Raw genomic sequence first — 23,695 nt, 5'->3', positions numbered from 1 at the left:
AATGGTTCGTGTGCGAAATTCAAATTCCTCGAACTTTTGGGTAGCACCTTGTGTATATATATATATCTCACACATTTCTATATATATATATGCACATAAAAACTTGGCTTATTTTTTACATGAATGACGCTTCATGTGTTCATATCGAGGCAATTTATGAATGAAGAGCTATTCTCTGACTGCAAATTCCCTAATCCTATATTTTTTGATTGCAATACATTGTAAATCAGGCTGGCTCATTTGGGTATACTAATGCAACATGGTTTTCTATTATTATTCTCTCTGGTCATTATTGTAACAAGATACATAAATGTAGTAGGTATCTAGTTTACAAGTATAATACTGTACAATGGTATAGATACCATTGTACAAAACAAAATTAATTAATAAAGTAAGTTTATACAATACCAATTCTAACAGTTGTTTTAGCAAACATAGCATTTAAACCACATTCTTTAGGAATTAACCTTTATAGTGGTCAACCAACTTCAACTAAAAATAATTCAACTAAATAACATAAATAGTTGTATGTGTAATGAAACTTTGTTTATGTACTAACTACCTTTGTAAAGTAACCACACACGTAATTCAGCTCTCCGATCTTCTAGCTAATTTTTGATTAATTTCTTTTTTTTCATTATGTGCATTCCAATTTCAAGGTTCTAGGTGGATTGGAAGTGGTCAGTAGTTTTTAAGAGTATATTTTTTGATGGTACATATTCATATGTCCCACCGATTGAGAAACATGGATAACAATTAAGAAACTATTACAATACAGACATAATCACTTAGTCTAAACTGTAACTTTTGACGAATAATAAAATGACGATAAATTGTTTTATTTACATAATTCAATTATGGTAGTTCATAATTTTAATCGTAATTATATTCCTCTTGAAGATGGTAGAATAGCCGAAAGTGTTCAAGAAAATTAAACTGGGATCTGGTAAGCTGTTTTTTAAAATTATAAATAATATTAATTTGTGCATGTATACAGGTGATTCAAAGCTATATGGTAATATCTCAGAAGGTAATTCTATAGCTAAAAATTGGAAAAAAGTTGATATAAACATAGGCCTGAAAACACTTCATTAGCGTGTTACGACTAGGAAAAGATTTCACCCAGATTTCAGTTTCCATGGGGAAATCAAAACCACCTGAAATTCTGGGAAGGTAAATTACGGGGCGAATTTAGTTGTTTCTTATTGTTTTTGACCTGAAAATATTTTTAAAATGGGTCCCAGAACTATACGAAAAATACCTGACATAAACACAAAAATTGGGGGTAAAAGTAACACGTTTTGGGTTTAACATCAGAAAACTTTGTTAAATCGTTAATTAAGTTGTATTTTTTTTCAATTAGTAATGTAGAAAATTTAATTCTGAAAAAATTCATGTAAATTACAGAAGAAAAACTAAAATTTAACTTAATATCACACGACTTCCTTGTACGCCTATTAAATTAATATACACATTTTTTTTTAAATGAAAAGTAAATTTTTTTTTACAATCACAGGTTAATAATTATTAACAAATCAATATATTAAAATTTAAAAAAAACAGATAAATTTAGTTACATTCAAACCGATGTGCCTTCCTCTTGTAAGATCCAAATATTTCTTTAATTAAAATTTTATTTGGCTTTAACTCTGGAACCAATGAAAATAAGTACCATTTACGATATATCACTGAAAAGTTCTCAATGAGGGCTTATTACTGCAGTTAAGAAAAGGGCTTATTATTGCAGTTAGTGGAAGCAAGCCTGACCCAGCTATGTTATCTATGCTGAGGGAGGATATCAGCAACCTCCTTCTTTTTCTGTTTAGCCTCCGGAATCACCATAGGGTATTAGTTCAGAGAATCAATAAGGTTGCTACCACTTCTGCCACGGAGGTCGACAAAACATCAAAGAACACTGGTATCCATGATCTGGTATTCAAATCTGTATAAAAGTAACTGCCTTTACTAGGATTTAAACCTTACAACTCTCGACTTTGAAATCAGTGATTTCACCACTAGACCACCCCAGTGGGTCAGGATGCCAGCACCTGAAGAGCCAGTGCATTTTTCAAGCTGACTGAAGGACTGTTCTTTGTTCAATGGCTGCACAACAAGCTTGATGATGTATTAATAAATTTTGTTTCTGTTTGATAATTTTATTAGATTTGAATAGTTTCTGTTCATTTAATATTAATGTCTTATTTCTATAAATTTGAAAACTTTATAATAATGTTCAGGTATGTTAGATGTAATAATTTTGCAAAAGTGTAAAATATCTAGTTTCTTGTAAATGTGGAAGTATTTCTATTTTATTCCAACGAAAAAGTAGACAGCTTTCTTACTAAGGGATATTTTCAAATGGAAATTTTATCTGATTGAAGCTGCATTCTTTTTGTTCAATATAGAACTTTATGGTGCCAGAACAAATAATAACTCCTGACTGTATAAAAATAAATATTTTATTCATATCAGAACTTATACAATGCATAAACCAAAGATTTTAAGTTTAGAGTAATTCCAAACCAGTTGAAATTTTGTGGTGCAGGTTGTTCTTATTCACAATAAAATTTGTTTCTTCAAGGAAACAAAAATGGTCAGTGTTTTTCCTTTATTTTTTTGGTTCTTTATTTTTTCTTATAAAATGTCTAAAAAGATAGCAGTTTTGTAAATAGCTCCAGCCATCTATGCACACCATTTTATATTAATATGTTGTACGGAATAACTATGAGGAAATAGATAATAGTGATATACTTGAAAAATAAAAAGATTGTGTTAATTGTGAAATATACATATTAAGTACAGAGAAAATTCAATTTTTTTCTAATTATTATTCAATAATTTGATTACCAGTATATTGCTTTCATAAAAGATTATCCTTTAGTTTAATTAAATAAATTGATCAAAAGATATATTTGCATCATTACTTAATTTATTAAAATTGAAGCTGAACTGTAAAATGGCCCTTTTCTTAAGCTAAGCTATATTATCTTCTATAATAAGAAAATAGTTTTGCTCTGATTTAGTATTTTGGTTTGATCCTTTACAACAGTACCATCTCCGAAGAAGGTAATAATATTTTTTGCTACACAGAGGGAGTTCATTACTCTTTTAATTCTTTTATATTTTAAGAAAGGTTTAATTTGTAAATAATAACAGCTTAGGACTGAACATTTTTTCTGGAGCACTTGTATTTTACATTTGACTGAGAATGTATTTTTTTATGGTTTTATTAAAATAAATTAGGTTTTAATCATTTGCTAATGGTCAGTATGTTATGACAAACAGCTGTAAGCCACCACTCAATAATTATAAACTTTTTCATCAATATAAATGTGGAACTAACAAAATTATTTGTTAACTGAGGTCATAAAAGACAGAAACTTAAAATAATTTCAAAAATTTGGAAGTACTGGAAAAAAATTTCTAGAATTATGCTGACTAATAAATAAATAAATATATTTTTCAAAAAAAATTTAAGTCTACTTTTTAATTAAAAAATCATAATTTATAAATATAAATAGATGGAAATATAGTAATTATTTAAAAGATGGGGGAATACTACTGGAAGTGTTAAGGCAATTGAGAAATACTTTATTAAAAAATAAACTTGTTAAAGAGGAATGAATCAAACAAAAATACTGAATTTCCAAAACTATTGTCAAGTTTGAAATGGGTGCAAATTATTATGTATTAGAAATAACAGAAGATACATTGTGTCTTTAGTGAGGTTGTTTTATTAGTTTTGTTACAAATACAATTTTATTTGTACTGATTCACCTTTTAAATTCACAAACTTTATATTTAAGTTGATACTGTGTAGAAGTACACAGTGAATTTAATGAATCTTGTATTGAATCATTTTTCAGCTGTTAAAAATGTAAGTAACATTACAGGATAAAAGAGCATAGCGTTCATAATTCTTTATATTACTGTTAAATGATTATATGTATTATCTTTATGTACGTGATGAATTCTTTTATTTAACATGGTAGCAGAGAGTGGTAATTAGCAATTGATACTTTTTCAATTTTTCTAACAAGATTTTATGTTACCAATGTTTGATGGTGTGCATTATAATAAATGGAAATTCTGATTAAATTTATTCTTAGAAATGAAAAAGTGCAATGAAATTACTGTAAATGAAGAATGCTCAAAAAATATTAGGGAAGCTATTATTGGGATAAAAAAGAAAATTAATATATCATTAATAGCATCACGAATACTCAACTTGAATTATTTCAGAAACAATTGCTAAAAAAGTGCTTAATTTTTGCATTTAAAAAATCAAATAAATGTAAAAAGAAATTTTAAAGAAGGGTAAAGATGTCACTTATAATTAACAAAAAAAATTAATTATGATTGATTATTGGACACTAAAGAGTAAATTAGATAAGAAATAAAATAAAAAAATAGACTGTTATAATTATTATTATTAATTTACTATTATAATTTATTACTTACATATTTATTTAAAAATAAATAATTATTGTAAATATATTAGTATCTTTATAAATACAGATTTAGTTATATCATAAACATAATATTGTTTTTAAATATGAAATATACACTGTTGTAAGTACAAAAATAAATAAAGAAGTAGAAATAGTGAAGTAAAAACACTGATGCTTTAAAAACAAAGTGAAGTAAAAACACTGATTTTATGACTATGAAATAAACTTCAAGCTGATCATAAATGTTTACAAGTAATATAATAGTAATAAAAAATAAGTAAACAAAAACAATAAATATTTAATCAGATTAACTGAGAGCAATCATTTTTGTGTGTAAGGATTTCTATGAATGATATAATTAATTTATGAACAAGATGAATTTCTATTAAAGCGTAACAATATGATGTTACATGTTATGTAATTTTCTTAATTAACATCCAATTACTTCATATAACAGCTATTTTGTGACATCAATGATAGAATTTATACATACTTAAAACATTCAGCAAATAAAACTTCTTTTAATTTCCTTTCTCTAAAATACAAAAATTCTGGTTTTAGAAAATTAAAGAGGGGAAACGTGGATAGAATAATTGCTATATTGACAGAAAGAAATATTCTGCACGATATAACTACAATTTAAGACGAAAAACTACAAATTTTATAATGAGAGCTTAAATTTCAAATCAAGAAAGTTATATCATTCTCAAGAAAGTTATAAAACTACTGATTCTATTCTAAAATGAAATCATAACAAATGGTATTACTTGTCAAGTCTAAAAAGCATAAAAACAAAGATATACAACTAGTTCTGTTTGGAGAGTCTTAAGTAAAACTGAAACTGCTAATAGCACAACAGAAGGGATAGTGTACCACAACATGATAAATACATAGCAAGAAGCCAATCTCCAGTTGATAAACAGTATGTGCAACCAACTGAGTTTTCTAAACTTGACAACAAGTGGTTAACTTGACAAGACTGGTTAATATAAAAATAGATTATTTCACGAATGAATAGTAACTATGAAGGATATATTCAATACTGTCAAAATAGGAAAATATTTTGTTAAAAGAGGTTATGTATGTTGATCTAACAAGTAAATAATTGGTAAAATTTCTGCTTTTCATTTTGAAGGTTCTTGGGTCAGATACCAGTCAAGCAAAATAGGAAAGGAAAAAAGTAATTGGACATCAGCCTATATTTACTTAAGTGAATAAATACTAACCAAAATGGGCACACAGAAAAAATAAAATTAAGAGTAATATAAAAATAACTCACAACATTACATTAACATTAAGCTATTTTGTCAACAAAGTCATGACTGATTAAAAGTATTAGTCAGATGTTGACTAATAGTCATCTGACAAATAGTTTTAATCAGTCATGACTTGGGTGACGATGTAATTTAATGCTAATGATAATTGTGGTATTTTAATAACCGATGTTGTATCTGTAGCATTTGAAAAGCCTTATTAAATTGAAGGTAAGAGCATTCTTGCTTTAAATGTGTGTATCTGGTGGTTTATAAATACTAATTATAATTCAACACACAGGACAACATGTTTAAAAATTTAATATATATATATAAATATGAAACAGAATGAAATTATATACAGACATAGAAGTCATTAAATACCATTAAAGAGTAATTAAATAAATACAATTGAATAAGTGAAATGAAGAACAGAAACACAATTAACTATTCACCATGTTAATAAATAAATATAATGCATAAAACAAAACTTATGAGTTTGTGTTAATTAATATATAGGTAACAAATCTGAATTAACAATTAATACTTAACAAAAATTATAAATAAATATTCTCACAACTCTAAAATATTAAGCGATAGACATTATTTCTACAAATAAAGATAGAATAAAATATGCTGAAACGGAATAAAATGTACTCTAATGTAGATCACAAGTTTGGCCATTAGCTGGTAAACTAAGGCACAGCAGGATGACAAAAATCTGAAAACAACAAAATATTAAATTGAAAACTATTCCTTAAACATTTATCATTACAGTTAGTAATGAACTGTACAATTTAATGCATGTTTAATGCTGTGCTATTTAATGCATGTTGTGTTTGACTTCATTACAGGCAAACACAATTCATAATCAATTATCATAATATAAAGATAAATGTATATTAAACATACCTACATTGTATATTTAAAAAGAGAGCCAAAAGTAACAAGCCATTTAAGAATTCTCTAACAATCTTCCGCATAATGAAATAGGTAGATTGTTATTGTTCTGGTTTTTCAAAACGTTTCCAAGGAAGTCTGGCAATGTAAAGAACAAACTTCTTTTTTTTTTGGGAAATCAGCTGCTAAAACTATTACTTTTAATGGGCGTGGCAGTGAATTAGCATTTGTAAAGAACAGATGCAGTCTACCATTGATGAAAGGAGAAAATGGAAATATCTCTATCTTGCAACCCTTATTTTACCACATTCATGATAAAAGTGTGGAGCACTACACATTGTGCTTCTGCTTCAAAGTATATAATAAAATAATGAAAGTTAGGTGACCATGCAAGAAATGTTTAGGAATCATTGTAATAATCCTCATAACAATCCATAGCCTTCTGCCCACACAATAAAAACATGGATTAAAAGCTTAGAGGAAATAAGTTCTACATTGAAAAGAACTGGAAGCATTAAAAGCATGTGTATGGCAGGAAATTCTCTGAATGGAGCTGTCTATAACAAAGTTCACCTTGTGTGCATGATGACATGCAGTATCACTAGGTGTTTCTGACCACAGTGTAAGGAGAATTTTACATCAAGATCTACAGTATCATTCGAATAAAATTAGGATTGTGTATGCACTGATGATGTCAATCATAATTTACAACCCTCAACTATTAAATTTAACAATTCGCAGAAGTGCATTCCCTGCATCTTCCTCTAACACCAAAGGTTTCACACAAAAACCTTTCCTATATCTAACTTCACTTAGGATTATGCACCCCAATAATTACTTGACTGAGTCTTTGAACACCAAAAATACTATCCTTATACCAAAACAAGTGTTGATCATAATGACAATTTTGTCCTATAATTAAATTTACTTTAAGTCCAAAAATCAAGAAAGATTCTCAAATTTAATAAGCCTCTAATGAAAACATACCCTATCTCTCTCTCTCTCTCTCCTCTGGTCCGCCTCCAGGAACAAGGCCTATACCCTCCCACATCGCAGCTTCATCACAGAGTACTCCACACATCCATCTCATCCTAACAGCCAACAATTAAGCTAACTGAAGCTCAATGCTAAAACACCTATCTTGGTAAAGTAAGCACCACAAGGTTGGGCCCCTAGCCACCTGGGTAGCTATTCTATAACAGCATCAGTACCCCCTCAGCCATCTTCCACAAGGCTAAGAATCTAAGGAAGCCAGCAACTATGCTCTAATTCCTTTCATTTTTCCAATTAACTAGCACATCAAAACCACAACTGATCCTGGCAACTTTGGTACATTCAACTTTGTATCTGGGGTAAACATACAAGACATGGCGCACATCATCAGTGGCTCTACACTCTGGATGCAAGCATGAATTAATCAAACCAAATCTGGCCATCCTCTAAAAAAGCACCAAGTTCAGAAAGAAACTTTAATATGCCAACTGGGATGGAAGAAATCACCTAACTACCTGTATACTTCTCACATCAGGAAAAATTCTATGCATGTAACGGCCATTGGGCGATTCAGTTCACCTGACCTGCCATAAATGGAAACCCTGGTAATCATTTCTTTTGTGCACCCAGAGGTAAGTTGGCCCACCTTCTTAGCATCATAATGCAATTAACGCTCAGTCACAAGAATATCAAAGGGCTTAAGAGCAGAAATAACAAAGACCACCTCTTGAGAGACAGGACTGTCTCTCAAGGCTTATAAAAAACACGCATAGTTCTGAAATTATGCCCCCAAATGTGGTTAACTGCTTTCCCCAAACACAGAAGAAAGCAGAACAAGCCTTTTTGGCAGCAAACTGAAAGTACTCCTTGAATCAAAGAATCTCGTGAAGGATAACACCTAGATACTTCTGCAGCAGGACATACCTAATTTGATGACCCTGCCATTGATACATGAATGAGGTCATTGTCTAACAGCTAGTCTGCCTTTGAGCAACATCATCATTATTTTCTCTGGGCTAAACACCATCTTATGTTGCAAACTCCACAATTGGGATATCTTGCAAGCCTGGGTTGCCCTGAATTCGATCTCATTCCTTGAATCTCTTTTAACCAGTAAAGGCCTGACATAAGCATACACGATGACACAGCATCTACTGGGTAATCTTGACCACATCAAAAAATCAAATTCAACAACCTAGAGCAGGTGTTTAAAACATTACCCTTGGACAACTTTTAGATAGTGTTTTCCTACTTCTCAAACACTATCTCGAAGAACAACGTTTTGATTGTTAAAATAACAATATAACACATTTAGCTCATTCCACGTCCAATACAATACCTTCTCAAAAAACTTCTAATAACTGGTAGGAGCGTTAGAGGCCTATAAGAGGAACTCACGATGGGGGTCCTTGTCATTCCTTAAACAACAATTTTACAACTTTTTTCCAGCAAAGAGCTGACAAAATAATATTTTTCTTACGTTTATGCCCTGGGACTCTATACACAACACCCCAAGGATCCTTATTTCCTTACTTGCTAACAAAAGTACGCAAAGAATAAACACCCATTTTCCAAACACCAAAAACATATGACAACCAGTATCTTAAAGAATGGGCAGATCCAAGAAGAGATGTCTGCAATTCATGTGCCATTGTGAAATATGTGATGGTAACCTATGCACAAGACTACTGGAATATGAAGCAAAATGGTGACCATCCTTGAGATGTTATTTTTAAATAATTGTAATCAATGTATTTTCATTTCATATAAAATAGAGTGGTGAAGTAATATTTTTTTTTACCTACTTATGGTATCTATTTATTGGCCCACTTCACTGCTGCTCCTTGTGCTTCATGAATTGTCAAGCAAAAGAAAGTGTATACGTGATGCTCATATTATGAGCATGGTAAAATGGTGTATAAGTGAGCATGCTTGTAAACCAATGTCCGGCCAACATTCAACAAAAATGACAACAATAATGAACAAGACGACCACTTTTGAGATTTATGAGATGTCTAGTTTGTTTTGGAATTCATGTCTGTTATTATTAACAGAAGGTTTGAAAATGAAATGTGTTCCTACAAAATCTGCTACTTATTTGTCGACAAAGGATTAAATTATTTGTAAACAAGCAATTATTTGTGCATTTATCACAATCAGAAGGAACAAGCTCAAATTAGCATTTCCAACAAAATTTGTTATCACATGAGAATTTGTGCTATCATTACAACCCCAAAAAAAGACATTAACATAACAGAAAATGTTGAATTTATCAAAATCCAAGAAGGCCCAACAAATCCAATGTTTGACTGGTTTTTTCATGATAGAATCATGCACCATCTAATGTTCTTCTAGGACAAATTGTGAATCAACAATTTTACCTAGAGAAGATGAAAGTTCTTATGAAGCGTTGAAAGAAATTACCAAACATGTGACAAAAAAGTGGAGTAGAGATGATTGAATCCTTCATCACCATAATATAATAATAGTAGCCTCAAGTTGACGCTTTTGTACACATTATAACATCAATTTGATTTGATAACATGTAGGGCTGTTACCTATTAATGTCAACAAGTTTTGTAGGTTCTTCAAAGTTTTCATTTCAAATGCTTGTTGTTCTATCACATTAATCTGTTTTTAAATTTCTACCTGCATTAACAATATTGAGTACTTTATTTACCACTTGTATCTAATGCCAGACTTATGAAATATCTGGTCTGTGTTGCAAACATTCTGTTTTAGCTCACTAGCAATCCTATGTGCTTAATCAATTATCACCTAAAATTTAAAATAACATTCACCTTGTAAGAAAAAGAAGACATATAATTTAGTTAATTTGACTTTTATGATACATCCATTTGAGCAAACAGAGTAAATTTTGCTAGTTATAGAAGGATTTTACTTTGCTTGAAAGGCCGATGGTGATTTAATATTGTAGGTCCTACCTTACAACATCTGGTAATGCACTATGTTTTGTCAGAATTCGTCCCAACTGATCCCGTAATTATATATATATATATATATATAAAAAAAAAAAAAAAAAAAATTTTTTTTTTTATATATTTTTATATATATATATATATATATATATATTATTAAAAATTACAAAAAAGGGTATAAATTTTATTAGTTTATAAATAATAATTTAATTTCTTACTTTGTTAAATTGTTTAATTAGTTTGTTAATTTGTGAATTTTTTGGTTAATTTGTTGCTGCTTTAAGATATTTATCTCAATATTTGGCTGAGCCTTTAATATATCAAGCACCTGAGGCACTACTCACAGTTGCTTTCTCTAGGATTATTGTTGTTTATACAGGCAGTTTCTGAGGATAATAGATTAACAATATTACTTGTTGGGCTGAATATAACTCGCACTTCAATGGGCTCTGCATGCTGATATGAAAGAGTATATCTGACTTAATAATGAAAGCAACAAACAACCACTTCAATCTTAATTTTCTCTTAAAGTCTTGCTGTTTGTAATTCTTAAAATTGACTGTCATTCTTTAGGACATTTCCCAAACATCAATTTAAAAAACTATTTCAACCACAAAAATAATGGCTTCAGTCAACCATTAGAAAGTTCTGATGTTTTTATGTTTTAACAAACACTATAAAATAATTTATTGCTGTCAAAACAAATAAGTAATTTAATATCTACAAATGAATACTGTTTCCTTAATCCTGTTTATTCAATGATGCAAAGTCTAATTCTAATATGTTTTACACAGTAGGAGATTTTTTTCACAAAAAATCAAATCACCAATAAATTTATCAATCATTAATACCATGAAAACAGAATATAAGAGAGAAAATTTCATTCATGACATTCTCTAAACTAAAGATTAATTTCAAATCAGAAAAAATAAAAATAAAAATGGGAAAAAAGGTTCACTTAAATTTCAAATAACATACCTGAATATATTACAGCATTACTAGCTACGCAATGCTTGCAGACGACTTTGCATCTCTTCTAATTCTTTTTCATCTTCTATTTCTTCAACAGGGGCAGCCTCCTCTCTAGAAGCTCCAGGTGGAAGATTATCTGTAACTGCAGCTGGAGCTCAGCCAAGGGCACCTGATGTTAACTCCCATAATACCTATTAGAAAATAATCAAATACTCTGATAAGGACAATGTACAAAACAAATGGATTATTGCAACTAATGCAAAGGTGCATTAATCCCATTGCAGTTTTATGTATTGTATGGTTGATATCAGCCAATTATGGTGGATGACTTCTTTTTTTATAAACTGACTGGCTACTTTTTGATTATTACTTTTACTGTTTAATTACTTTAGGTATGTTACTTCTTAATTTCAATTTACTATATATATATATATTTTTTTTTTTTAATTACAACATTCTGTTTAACTTTATCTTGTTTAAATTTTATTTCTGTTTAACTTTATAATTAATTAATTACTCTTGATTTTTTTTTTATAAAGAAAATCAAATTTTAATTGTATGTTTAATTGCTGTTAAACATTGGTGATTTATAGGTTTATAGATTTCATAACCCAATTTATGTTCCTGATTTGAGCCTGTTCTTTAAAATTTTCTTCAATATAATACAACAAATTTACTGGTCGCAGAAAAGGCCTAGTTTATTATAAGCATACTTATTATATCCTGTTTTCCAAAATTTAACTGAATTTAATCATCTAAAGAAAACGTTAAATTTCAAATTAGTTTGATATTTCAACAGGTAAAATGTAAGTGGAAATTTCAACTTACTATTTAACTATTTCACTCTATGCTGCATCTTACCAGGATAAGGTATAACACAAGTTGCATACAGTTAAGACATAATCCTATTCAACATCAAACAATTGCATGTCCTTGCTTACTTGCATCACAATGTAACAATATCTTTAGGAAGGGAAACGCTTATTCATTCTTTGTAACTAATATAGACATATAATACTTATAATAGGTACTTCAAAATTTACACAACCCCTTTGTTTGACAATGTGAATTTTGTTACAAAGATATTAATGTTAATAAAATACTTAAACAAAAATATTCAAATTACCTTTAATAACTACAATAAATGTTCAAAATGATTTTCTGTGATCCCAATGCAGGTTTGTACATGTCTCATAACATTTGCAGTCACTTTTCATAATGTTTGCTCGTTAATGCCTGAAATCTCACTTTCAATGTCAGCCTTCAATTTAAGTGTATGATGATTGTTTTTAAAAACTACACTTGTTAAATAACACCAGAAGAAAAAGTCTTGGTTTAAGATCTGGATCTTGGAGGCCACAACCCTTCTGATATCTAACAATGGCTAATAAATTCCCGTAACATATCCAGTGTTTCATTAGTAGTATGACACGTTGCGTTCTCCTGCTGGAACCAACATTCTCGTTTGTGTAAATCTAGCATGGCAATATACTGTTAGATTAAGTTACAATAAACCACAGATCTACAAAAAATAAAGGCCCATTACATGACGCCGGGAGATCGTATAACAAACACCAATTTTAGGTGCATGTAATGATCGTTCATGAAACGTGTGAGGATTTTTAATGATCCATATTCAGCAGTTTTGGCTGTTGCCATCCAAGTGAAACCATGCCTCATCGCTGAAATAAACACAATCCAAAATTTCAATACTGTTGTCATCAACAAGAGAACAAAACCAATGACAATACGTTTACATTATTGTCTACTTCTTTCAGTTCTTGAATGACATTGATGCAATAAGCATGCAATTGTAAATTTTTAGTAGCTCTGAAATCCATAGATAGTGAAAGTCCAGCCTGTGAAGATAACTTTCTGAGCGACTTTCTAGGTGAGCGGGTCAAACGTTCTTTCACATCCCCCAGAACTTCTACTGTTAACAGTAATGGTCAATCTGTGCTTTTCCGATCACGTACACTCCAAGTCTCATGAAATTTATTAATCAAATGCGATGTTGTTGACGTATTAGGAACTGAAGAATTCAGGAAATTTTATCCGAAACTTGTTTTTCACTCATTCGTAAGATTTATACGCGCAGTAAATCTCAATATTAATACATATTCATCTTGGAAAATGACATAGTTAACACAATGCAGACAAATTTATACTGATATAGCATAGGTGCATAAGAAGGACATTTCAATTGTTACAAGCTGCTAATCTTGAGTACAGGGTTGCCAACTGACACGTAGGGAGAAATAGAATTTATGTAAGCATGACTTCTACCTTCTTAATCTTAGGATTGCATCCTTTTTGAAACACCCATTATTTAAATTCTATTAAATAAACCACCGTCTACAAAATACTGTAATATTATATGTATATATATATATGTGCTGCTTAAACAGATCCACATGATAAGCAGCCATTGCTTTAGGTTCAAATAATGGGGCAGGTAAGTTGCTAGGTTCTTGTTTATTTTTCTAGGTTCTTATTTGACTACAGTTACAGTACAATGATAAATTTTTAATTTCTGCAGTTAATTAAATTAATTTAAAATACTTTCATCTTGTAAAAAATCCATCCTTTCTCTATTTTTTTATTATCCTATCCAATTTCTATAATTATTTCTGGAGTGATTTATATGTTCTAGATTCATTACAGTGATTACTAACCATCTGTCAATAATTTAAAAAATTTATTTCCCAAAACCAATAATTATTATCATTTGGTTTTACTATTTTATATACAATCGAAAATAAAGTTTAATATGAATTTTTTGTACAAAGATATTAAAAAAAACATTATTGCCATTATTTTTTCTGTTTAATAGCTCATTCATTTAGATAAATAATTTATTCTTAGACTTAAAAATACAGTAAAAACGTATTATTGCTTTAAAAAAAGAAGTCGGCAAAGGACAGAATAACTTAAACCAACTTTATTGTGAAAGTTATGCAACTCTAGCTTCACCCTTGATTGGTTACTATTTGGCAGGAAAATGAAATGTTACATTATAAGAATGTAATGGTACATTATTATAGGATATAAGTATCCAAATAAAGAATTTTGGAAAAAGGTTATTTTACTTTGAGTAAAATTTTGAGATATGATGCACTGGTGACCATATCATCCCACTCCATTGACCAATTGTAACCGAAATTAAATGTTGTTAATGACCTATATTCAGAAGTCACTGTTAAAATTTCATAAAAAGATTTGTACAAAGTCTGACCTCTCTCTTTTCCTGTTTAGCCTCCAGGAATTACCATTCAGGTATTACTGCAGAAGATGAATGAGGATGATATGTATGAGTATACATGAAGTGTAGTCTTATACAGTCTCAGTTTGACCACTCCTAAGATACGTGGTTAATTGAATCCCAACTACCAAAGAACATCTGTATCCACGATCTAATATTCAAATCCATATAAAAACAACTGCCTTTACTAGGAATTGAATGCTGGAAATCTAAACTTCCAAATCAGCTAATTTGGGAAGATGTGTTCATCACTAGACCAACCCGGTGGGTTAATATATATAAAAAGTACATATATACATTAACGTATAAAGTCTGATCTGTATAAAATGAAATTTATCCTTGATGAAAAAAAGCAAAACAATTAGGCTTATTATACCCTGCTCCTGAATAAAATATCTCAAATACATAAAGCAATAACTGAGGTAATGAAATCATCTACTAATTATCACAGAATTGGAATTAAGTCCAGACATGACAAAAAAGGGGTTTTTCCTCCACCTCTTTTAGGTAGGTTTAAATAGGATCAAACACTATCACAAAGTACTAAGAAGCATTAAATATATAAAAATATTTACCTAACCTATATTAAAATTTTGACATCTGGGACATAAAAATATCTCCCAGATCCCTTGACTAATCGTGACCAAAATTAAATGGCATCAATGCCCCATAAATCATACCATCATAGATCCAATTGGTATGAAATCATCATACCAAATCGATCTGTTCAATCTGGAGAAATCAACCAAAAATATGTAAATTTGTATATCCATATTTGTTCTATTATGCTGTATGCTGCACCACCTCTCTGGGCTCATCAAATGTTATAGGAATAATTTGTTGAGAGCCCAGCATCTCTTATTGTTATCTGCGATTGGTGTCATTCTCTACAGATACCATGTCTACTCTAAAACACAATTGCCATAATCATCTGTATTGACATTGTCTATTTATCTTTAACTCTGACTGGAGATGTTATGTGTTGCCATTCCATTGACTGCCGCTTTGATGCTAGTGATGTGAGAAACCCATATCTCATCCCCTGTGACAATGTGGTCCAAAAGTTCATCTCCTTCCTCATTGTACTGGGTAAAAATGTTAAAACACTAGACATTCTCCTTTTTTGGTTGCTTACTTCAGAAAAGAGCCTGGGAACACAATGCAAGCACAGTTTTCTGAACTGCAAGATTTCAGAAATGATTTTGTGTAGTACTGACGTTGAAACTTTTGGGAATATCAGTGACAATGTGGAAATCATGAATCGCTGGTCTTTACGAATTTTTGTATCAACTTCGTGCACCAAATTATCTGTGATTACAGAAGGTTGACCCGATCATGATTCATCATGGACATTGTCCCACCCCTCCTTGAATAGTCTTAATGGCATTTATACAATTTTCTGTCACTCATTGAATTAGGCCTGTAAACCTCACTTATCTGGCAATGAATGTCCACTGCTGACACGTTCCTTGCAGTCAAAAATCGAAATGTTAGATTGTACTTCACAATCGGCAAGCCACTCACTCAATTATTTGAAAATTTCAACTTCACAATATAAACTGTACACAGTGACGCTACAACTGCAAATGGTATCTGCATTTGTGCAAGTTGTTCCAGGAGCTGGGGACAACCATGCTAAATTTACATAGCTACAGCCAATCGGATCTTACTTAAAAAATACCCCTCATACTTAACCTTTATTTACAATATCGCTAAATAACTGACAGAAGACTCATTTTATTTCCAATCAATTTTGCTCTGATGAGTGCAATTAAATTCTAAAAAAGTATAAAAGGAAATGCAAAGAAAATCCTTTTTTCTAATTATGTTTATTCAGCTTAAAACATATGTAGAAGATATAAAAAAATATCTCTCAACTTTAATTTCTAATTTTTTTTTCTTAATCTTTGCTAAATTTGAGTTAGCTTCAAGCTTCACCATTTCATATTTGATTACTATTTTCTGAGTATTGGTAATTTTCAGATGATCTATCAACAAATAAAAAGTTGCAGTGAGCGATTAAATTTCAGAGTAAATTGTTTTACAGGTTAAATCAAACCTCTACCTTAAGAATGGTTACTCTTAAAGTAGAGGTATAATTTCAGAAGAAGATTCTGAAACATATCAGAAGTTTTAGAAAATTTGTTGGACAAAAATTTAATCTAATTAAACTAGGAAAAATTTATTTAAGATCCTTCTACATTCTTAGATGGACAAAGGCACTGGATACATCAGATTTAATTACTCACATTAATAAATATAAATAGCAAAACAATAAATATAAATAATAAATGGCAAAATTCAATTAAAAAACATTGAAAATAAATACCATGGGCAAAAGAACTGAAATCAGTATAGTTTACATTATTTCACAAACTTAAAACGTAAGTACCTTGTCAACTTCCTCCAGTGCTTCTTCTTCCATTTCCTCAGGATCTTCTATAGAGCTCATTGTATCTTCCAACATTTCTTCAATAATACCAGCCTAAAATTTACCAAACAATAATGGATGTAGTCAAATATAGCATAATCAAGCTGGACAATTGATTTCCCAAAACAACTAACCCATTCACTATATTTCTTATTTACATTGATTTTATCTTACTAAGATAACGATTCATTTCTCCTAACCATCATTTACATCACACTTAATAAAAAAATGTTAAAATAGAACTTAGATGACAGTATAGCAAGTTCAAGAATGAAAATGTTTTGACATGCTCTTGTGACCTGATAAACCCTCAATGTTTCAGGGAGAAACATTATAAGAGTGAAAAGAGGTTAAGTAAGAATGCAGACACCAATGGCCAAACTTCCATTTAAAATACCAAAAATCACACATATCATGAAACGTTTATAATTAAAAAGTACTACTGTTATTTGTTTTTTTTAATAATAATGTTAGTAGTAAAGGCATACAAAAGAATTAACGGTCTATTTCTAAAATTAGTTATTGCAAGTATAATAAAGCTTTAATTTCCTAAGCATTAACACCATTGCTGTTAATACAATTGTATAAATTAAAGTTTCTACTTACCAATAATTTTTAATACAGGGCATTTCATAATATTGTTTGGAGTTTTGAAAATTCATTAACAAAAAACTATTTCACTCATAAGAATAAAACAAGTACTGCATGAAAGAGTACTTCCAATAGTTGTTTCCACATATACTAGGCAGTTAGTAAACCATTTGCTCGCTAGGCGTCGACAGTAGAAAAAATGGCTGCCACGAGAAGCGAAAAGTCGTTTTGTGTGTTAGAATTTCACTTGTCAAAGTCAGTCATTTCTGTGCAACGTGCGTTTCAGTTGAAATTTCATAAGGAGCCACCAAGTAACAATTCAATTCGTACATGGTATAAACAATTCAGTGAAACTGATTGCTTGTGCAAGCGAAAATCAACTGGTCATCCATCAACCTCAAAAGTCAATGTCGAACGTGTGTGTGCAAGTTTCATTCGCTGCCCGTCAAAATCGACTGCGACTGCAGGCAGAGAATTAGGAATTCCTAAAAAAACAGTGTGGAGAGTTCTCCGTAAACATCTGTTATGCAAACCGTACCATCTTCAATTAATCCAGCGTCTTTCTGATGGAGATAAAACACGTAGGCTCGATTTTTGTTTACAGTTACACGAAAAGATGTTGTTAGATGAAGGTTTTCTAAACAAGATAATTTTCAGCGATGAAGCTACTTTCCATATTAGCGGCAAAGTAAAGCGTCATAACGTGTGAATTTGGGGAACTGAAACCCCACATGTTTATGTGGAACATATTCGGGATTCTCTGAAAGTAAACGTTTTTGTGCGATCTCTTGTGAGGCAGTATATAGGCCGTTCTTTTTTATGGAAAAGACAGTAACCGGCATGATATACCTGGATATGTTACAGTTATGGATTATGCCACAGGTACTCAATGACTTCATTTTGCAGCAAGATGGTTGTCCTGCCCATTTTCATAACGAGATTCGACAGTACCTTAACACAACATTACCTCGGCACTGGATAGGACGTGCGTCTGAAGAAGATAAACACATTATGCTGTGGCCACCAAGATCACCAGACCTTACGCCATGTGATTTCTTTCTCTAAGGTTAAGTGAAAGAAATAGTGTTTATCCCCCCAATGCCACACCATATCGCTGAGCTAAAGGATTGCATAATCAACTCTATCGAAAATGACATGTTAGAACGAGTTTGACAAGACCTAGACTTTCGTGTTGATGTGTGCCGTGTCACCAGAGGAGCACATATTGAACATTTATAGATTTTAACAAAAACTGTTTGAGTTCCTGCATAACCTTGTACATTTTTCATTTAGGTAAGTGAAATACCTTTTTGTACTGAATTTTTGTAACTCCTAAGAACATTATGTAACGCCCTGGATATATGTCCTAGTACTTTTAGAGTCACAACTCCATCATCAGGGATTTCTTAGAAGATGCTAATTCAAAATTTATATGTGTAACTTCTCTATGTATAATTACATTTTTAATTAAAATTGTTATGTTCATAATAGTCGATCATCCAGAAATAAAAAAATAATTTATACGTCAATAATAATAGTCGTTAACATCTTATGGACATGACGTTACATTCCTATTGACATAAAAATGATTTTTTTGGCAAAATTTAATAAGTTACTATTACAAACACTTCGGACAGAAAACCTAAAATTTATGAATAATTCAGAATACGTAGAAGATTTACATACGCTTCTGAAAAATAGTTTCCTCACTTTCGAATAACAAAGAAGACTCTTCAGTTTTGTTCAGTTGAAGCAATACAATTATAAAACTCACTCTTCAACTATGCACTATGCATTTCAATCTGTCCCTGCAAATCTTGAAATTAGTGGTGAAACAGAAAAACGTTCCTAGGGTGCAAAATTAAGAGTGCACAGTTCAAGAAGAGCTTCATGGAATGGGGCAATGGTCAAACTAAATCCTGACTTCCAAAAGCTGTGATTACCAAACTTCTGTTGCTTCTGCAACTGAGCAGTATACTTTCATAAAATATAATTGTAATAAAAGTAAAATCAAATTATTCTGTTAATAAAATTAATGGTAATAGAATTACCATTATAAAGTGTTTATTATTAGTTCAGTTGCTGTTTATCTACTTGGTGGAAGACCACAGTGGGGTCAATATATATATATATATAAATACATACAGGTGCCAAATTGCATGGCAATCTCTTGAGAGAAGATTCTATAGCCAAAAATAAGAAACAAAGTTCATATAAACAAATATCAGAAAATCATTCGTTAGCAAGTTTTGGCTCCTGAAAAATTTTTTTTTTTTTTTTGTGGAGGGCGAAAAACGTCTGTACGTTATCATCGCCCGGGTATTTTTTTTTTTTTTTTATGAAAAAAATAAGTAAAAGTAATTAAAACTACTACGTAAAACTAAAACTTAAAATAAAAATAAAAAATAAAAGCAAAACAATTAAACAAAGTCCGAGATGGGTGTAAAAGGCCAATTCTCGGATAACAAGAGCACAAAAATGATAAAAAAGTTTAAAAAAATAAGCAACAAACATAAAACATAGAACTAGGTTAAAACTAAAATAAAGAAATTAAATAAAACTTAAAACCAAGTTAAAAAAATAAAACTTAAAACTAATATCACTAGAGTGTTAAAACTAATAGCACAGACTGAGTCATTAAAACATAAAAGCTAAAGTAATAAATAAAAAAACTATATAAAAAATAAAATTTAACAGATTCGGATAGGGAGTGTAAAAGGCTCCCTCCTCGGTTAACAAAATCAAATCTATTAAAAACTTTTCTAGAATAAGTTATATACCCGACAATGTTAAATTTGTTGGGTTAACCCTACACTACGCAGAAAAAGGAACATCCGGTTTAAAACTTCATTGTCGTTGCACAAGACACCACGAATGTTTCTGGGAAATTTAAACTTACGATGCAACGCCACTTAACATATGCAGTCCACGAGTATTGTTGCATAGTCATGCGGCAGTTGCATCGTGTGCATAGGGGTGCTTGTTTTCTTGTCATCAGGTGCCCGTGTGTGACCCTGGTGTGTCCTATCTGCAACCGACAGAGGACTACTTCCTCACGCCGAGATTTTCTACATGAGGAGTCCCATGGCAACACAGAATTTTTAATCTGCCAGAGTTTATTATCTACAGTAGCCGTCCAGTCACCTTGCCACTTTGCTCTTAGTGATTGTTTTACATAATTAATAAAATCAGAGGTAGCAACTCGGGTGGTGAAAGGAGGCTGGTTACATGCTTCTTTGGCAGCGGAATTGGCATGTTCATTACCTAAAATCCCTACGTGGCTTGGGACCCAGCAAAAACTTACTTCTGTGTTGCGATTATTAAACTCAGCGATTGCGTTGTAAATTTCAATGACGATAGGATGTGTGGAATAAAAGTTTTTTAAGGCTTGGAGAGCACTACACGAGTCACTGCAAATAAGAATTTTTCTATATTTTGGGTTAATGATGTTTACAGCCTTATTTATAGCGTATAGTTCAGCGGTAAACACACGTAATACCGGGTAGACCAAACATATAAGTTCTTTCATTGACAACAAATGCACAGCCAACGGTATCGTTTTGTTTCGATCCATCAGTGTATACAACTGCGTCTGGTTTCATCTTGGAGAGAACACACTGAAACATTTGCTGGAAGACAATAGGTTGATTGTTTATTGTATGTCGTAAGGTCAAAAGTAAAATTTATAAGGTTTATTCTCCATGGAGGATATGAGCAAGGATAGGTAGGAAAGAATGATGGTGTGTCAACGTTTATATGCTGCAGCAGACGCTGGATACGGACACCTACAGGTGCAGTACGACGCGGAAGGTCCTCATACTTTCCTAGATTAGGATTTCTAAAGACTGACTCAAGAACCGGGTGATTTGGCTGTCCTTTCAGACGAGCAAAATAAGATAATAAAAGCTGGTCTCGTCTATCCCAAAGTGATGGTTCACCACAGTCTACAAGTAAGCTTGCGACAGGACTTGATCTAAATGCGCCTGTGGCAAGTCGAAGGAAAGCATGATGTACACTAATCCAGCATTTTAAGCACAGTTTGACAAGCTGAAGAGTAGGCGACACAACCATAATCTAAACGGGAGCGAACAAAGGAATAGTAAAAACGTATCATACATGACCGATCGGCTCCCCAGTTGGTGTTAGTAAGGACTCGCATCATATCTAGAAGTTTGGAACATTTTGTTTTTAATTCTTTTATATGTTTGACCCAAGTAAGTCGGCTATCAAAAAATAAACCTAAAAACTTGACGTAGGTAGAAATAGTAATAGTCTCTCCGTTCAGAAAAACTTGCAGAATAGAAGGGTTTCGTAGCCGAGAAAAAACTACACATTTTGTTTTTTCAGATGAAAATGTGAAACCAGTAATCCTGGACCAAGCTTCAAGGTGAGATATAGTGTTCTGCAGTAGTCTCTCTGCTGTAGGTGTTGAACAGCTTGCAATGTAAATAGCAAAATCGTCAGCAAATAAAGAACATGAGACAGGAGCCTGCACACATTTGGTAATACCGTTTATGGCTACAGAAAATAAGGTGGCACTTAATACACTACCTTGGGGCACTCCATTCTCCAAGATGACACTATCTGAGAGCGAATCATCCACACGAACACGAGCCGTTCGGTGATTTAAGAATCCCCAGATAAAAGCAAGCATATTGCCCTTGATTCCCCATTCTTTGAGAGTGTTAAGAATACCACGTCACCAGGCTGTGTCATACGCCTTTTTTATATCGAAGAAGATAGCGACGAGGTGCTGGCGATTTAGGAAAGCGTTTTGTATGGCTGCTGAAACATTTAGTCCTGCTTTCTGCTCCCTCTGTGAAATTAAACTATACTAAAATTCTTTGTGTATAAATCACTTGTTTCTTATTTTTGGCTATAGAATCATCTCCCGAGAGATTTCCATGCCATTTGGAATCACTTTTTTTATAGTTACCCATCTAAATAAAATGTTACATATCTAAAGTGATAAGATTATTATATACTGAGATATTAGTATAATTTTTCAATTCCAAAATATTTAACTTTTTTATTATATATAATTTTAAAAACAGCTTTCCAATTCCAGTTTAATTTCCTCAAGTGCTTTCGGCTATTCTGCCATCTTCAAGAGGAATATTAATTATGATTAAAACTACCAAAATTGAATTATATATAAAAAACAAATGATCATCATTTTATTATTCATCAAAAATTAAAGTTTAAGTCTAAGGGTCTACGTCTGGATTGTAATAGTTGAGATTGGTATGAAAGATTAACTTTTTTTAATTTAGTTTTGACAGTACAGCAGTCAGAATCTGTACAGCACAATTTAGTACAAAAATCCCACAGTTCTTACTGCACAAACTTTAATAAGAAACAAATATGCATTTCATTTTATGGTTAACTGTTTTAACCAATTTTTTATACTTAAAATGAAAAGAGGAAGAATAAACTTAATGCTTACTTTCATCATTTCTTTAGACATTTCGCGCATAGTTGCTGCTACTTCAGGTACTCTTATAAGTCTCTGCATTGCTTGCATTACTTCTGTAGATTTTTGTAGTGAACCAGCTACCCTCAACGTAGCTAATAAAAAAAAAAAAAAACATAGAAAATTAAAAGTATTTTCAAATTAGAATATATGTACGAAAACAAATTATTGATTATCAACCACCAAAACAATAATTAAACAAGCACCTCACCAAATGAAAGGTACCCTTTTAATCCTTAGATCAATTTCAGTACTGAGAATTTCAATAAGGAATTTGATTATTATATAAAGCAATAATAGAATTTTATGAAAAAATAGATTTAAATGTGAATTAAATACACCATTAAATAAGAGGTACATAAATATGTACCTTTAAAATTAATCAATTTTACAATATTAATGCATTTTATACTTACTAATTTTTTTTAAA

At 31.1% G+C, this 23,695-nt stretch overlaps 1 pseudogene; it reads right to left on the bottom strand.

The window, feature by feature from the left end:
- Positions 1-4,701: 4,701 nt before the first annotated feature.
- The window catches only part of LOC142327717 (charged multivesicular body protein 3-like), a 94,667-nt pseudogene continuing 75,673 nt past the window's right edge, over positions 4,702-23,695 (bottom strand).

This window comes from Lycorma delicatula, chromosome 7 (assembly GCF_047948215.1).
Source record: "Lycorma delicatula isolate Av1 chromosome 7, ASM4794821v1, whole genome shotgun sequence".
Taxonomy (NCBI): domain Eukaryota; kingdom Metazoa; phylum Arthropoda; class Insecta; order Hemiptera; family Fulgoridae; genus Lycorma; species Lycorma delicatula.
The sequence above is the reverse complement of the archived record's forward strand: the minus strand, read 5'-3'. Positions and strand labels throughout refer to the sequence as shown.